The sequence below is a fragment of the Sinocyclocheilus grahami genome, unplaced genomic scaffold (assembly GCF_001515645.1).
Source record: "Sinocyclocheilus grahami isolate Dianchi unplaced genomic scaffold, SAMN03320097.WGS_v1.1 scaffold1613.1, whole genome shotgun sequence".
Taxonomy (NCBI): domain Eukaryota; kingdom Metazoa; phylum Chordata; class Actinopteri; order Cypriniformes; family Cyprinidae; genus Sinocyclocheilus; species Sinocyclocheilus grahami.
Window position 1 is genome coordinate 22,283 of NW_015506792.1, and position 2,781 is coordinate 25,063.

General features: G+C 39.5%; 1 pseudogene; it reads left to right on the forward strand.

Moving 5' to 3' along the window:
- The first annotated feature begins 212 nt into the window (after positions 1–212).
- LOC107571555 (gastrula zinc finger protein XlCGF8.2DB-like) lies at positions 213–2,224 on the forward strand (annotated as a pseudogene).
- The last annotated feature ends 557 nt before the right edge of the window (positions 2,225–2,781 follow it).

Here is a 2,781-nt window from a genome sequence, read left to right on the forward strand (position 1 = left end):
TGAGAAAAAAACTGTATTGTCTTTCAGTACAGAGCAGTTTTATAGGCTTTTATCATATATCCTGACTCTCAAATAATCCATTACAATATTTCTATTCTGTTATCAGTAAGTATAAAAACAAATTCAGTACCTGATGTATTTTTGATTTTGGTAGATCAGCTCCGCCCACTGCAGTCACATGAGGTTTCGACTTGAAGCACGGCTACAGACGAGAGAGCTGAAATCTGTAAAGACTGAGTTTCTGAAAGAGGACAGAGAGAAGATGAGAGATCCAGAGCCCTGCAGAATCAAACACACTGAAGAACTGACAGGTTGGGGTTTCATCTTGAAAAAAAATATCATGTTAGAAAGATTCAAGCACTTCATCAGATTTAGTTAAACTATGAAATAGATACCAAATGTTATGTTTTGTCTTTCAACAAATGTGCATATTGATTGTCAACATCAGGTCAAACTATGTATTATTTTCTCTCTTATATTATATTTGGATCAAAATTTTTTGCAACCATGTTACCTAAAATTTGCAAACATGTTTTTTTTTTTTGGAGAGAAATCAAGTCATAAGTAACTTGAGTGAAACTTGTGTGCAGGGCCGTTTCTAGGCATAGGCGAGCTAGGCGGGCGCCACCAGCTGAAGGGGCACCAATGAGCGCACGTACTGGCACTTTTAGCAGGGTTGTGATAAAGAGTGGCAGCTAATTCACGAGATCAATACATCCTTTATTAGAGCGCTTTGTCGAGTTAAATGCATCCTTATGGTGGTCTCGAAATGCTGAATCAATTAATTCGCTTCCAACAGCGCTTAATGGGAGCAGCGTCATAGAGGGCAGAGCGTCACATTATATAAAGGGTACGTTAACGTGTTAACGAGTAGCAAATGATTAATTGGTTACTTTTATGCCACTGATAAAGCTTTTAAATGTAGTTTGAGGTAACAAAGGGGTTTTATAGGTTTGACTGAAATAATAATAGGTCACAGATAATGTTCATAAAAATGGTTAATTTAACACTAGTTAATGCCGCAGTCACTTTAGACTTTGAGCCTGTGAAATTTCTACAAACACTGTAAACTTGGAACAGGAGTGTGGCAAAATTAATTTGAGCTTGTGTTTGCAGCGTCCCACATTCACATGCGTATGAATGGAAATCAGTGGAAGGAAACGTTTAGTGTGACTGGCCTACAATAATAAAAAGTGTTTAGTAAAACTAATTAAACAGCAATCTAAAAGTATGTCAAAATTATGGCTCTATTGTATATTTTTGATATGTTAGATAAATCTGTTGTTGATTAAATGTATGTAATAGTTTTCACTTTAATATCATTTCACTTCAAATTTCTGTTGAATTATTTTCATGTACTGACAATGAAATTACTTCTTTTTTCTTTAATTTCAGACCTAAAGGAAGAGAATGAGGAGAGTGAAGAACTGAGTGAAGCGGAGGAGAAACATCATGACAAACCTGGAGAAAAACCTTCGAGTTGCTCAAAGACTAAAAATAATTTTTTAAAGGAAACAAGGACCAATAAATCTTTCTCCTGCACTCAGTGTGGACAGAGTTTCTCAAACAAAAGACATCTTGAGATTCACATGAGGATCCACACTGGAGAGAAGCCGTTCACATGTGATCAGTGCGGGAAGAGGTTTCCATATAGAGAAAGTCTTAAAGTTCACATGAGGATCCACACTGGAGAAAGAGGGTTTACATGTGATCAGTGCAGGAAGAGCTTCTCACAATTAGCACACCTTAAAGAGCACATGAACATCCACACCGGAGAGAGGCCGTTCACATGTGATCAATGCGGCAGAACATTTCTTTGGGCATCAGTCCTGAAGAAACACCTGAAAGTACATACGAAGGAGAAGCCGCATTCATGTTCTGTTTGTGGAAAGAGTTTTTCACGACTGCAGTATTTACATAGACACGAGAAAATACATACTGGTGTGAGAGAGCATATGTGCTTTGAGTGTGGGAAGACTTTTATTTCAGCGAACTGTATAAAACGGCACCAGATTATTCACAAGGGAGAAAAACCTTACAAGTGTTCACACTGTGACAAGAGATTCAGTCAGTCATCAAATCAGAAAAAACATGAGAGGATCCACAGGAGAGAGAAACCGCATATCAGTGTAGAAAGAGTTTTGCTTTTAAAAGTCACCTTAAGAGACACATGAGGATCCATTCAGTGGAGAAACTAGATCACCGCAGTCTAAAATCACAGTAAGTAGTTCATCTTTATGTGCTGAGCAACAAAGTGAGTTTCCTAACAGCCACGATGAGTGACAGGACAGTTAATTGGTTTTTTTTTTATCTACTTATTATCTACTAAGTTTCTCATTTATAGAAAGTATCTCATTATTATTATTATTATTAAAGGGGTCATATGATGCGATTTCAAGTTTTCCTTTCTCTTTGAAATGTTACAAGCTCTTGGTGCATAAAGAAGATCTGTAAAGTTGCAAAGACTAAAGTCTCAAACCCAAAGAGATATTCTTTATAAAAGTTAAGAGTCAGCCACACCTACCTGAAACAGCTCGTTCTAACACGACCCTACATGTCTACATCACTATGTGGGAAGATTTGTATAACGCCGCCCAAATGTTCACGCAAAGCCGCCCACCTCCGCTCACTCTAGCCGCCGGCCTCCCCTCACTCTAGCCGCCGGCCTCCCTAGCCGCCCGCCTCCCTAGCCACCGGCCTCCGCTCACTCTAGCCACCCGCCTGCCTCCCCTCACTCTAGCCACCCCCCTCCCTCCCCCCCCTCTAACCTCCCCCCTCCCC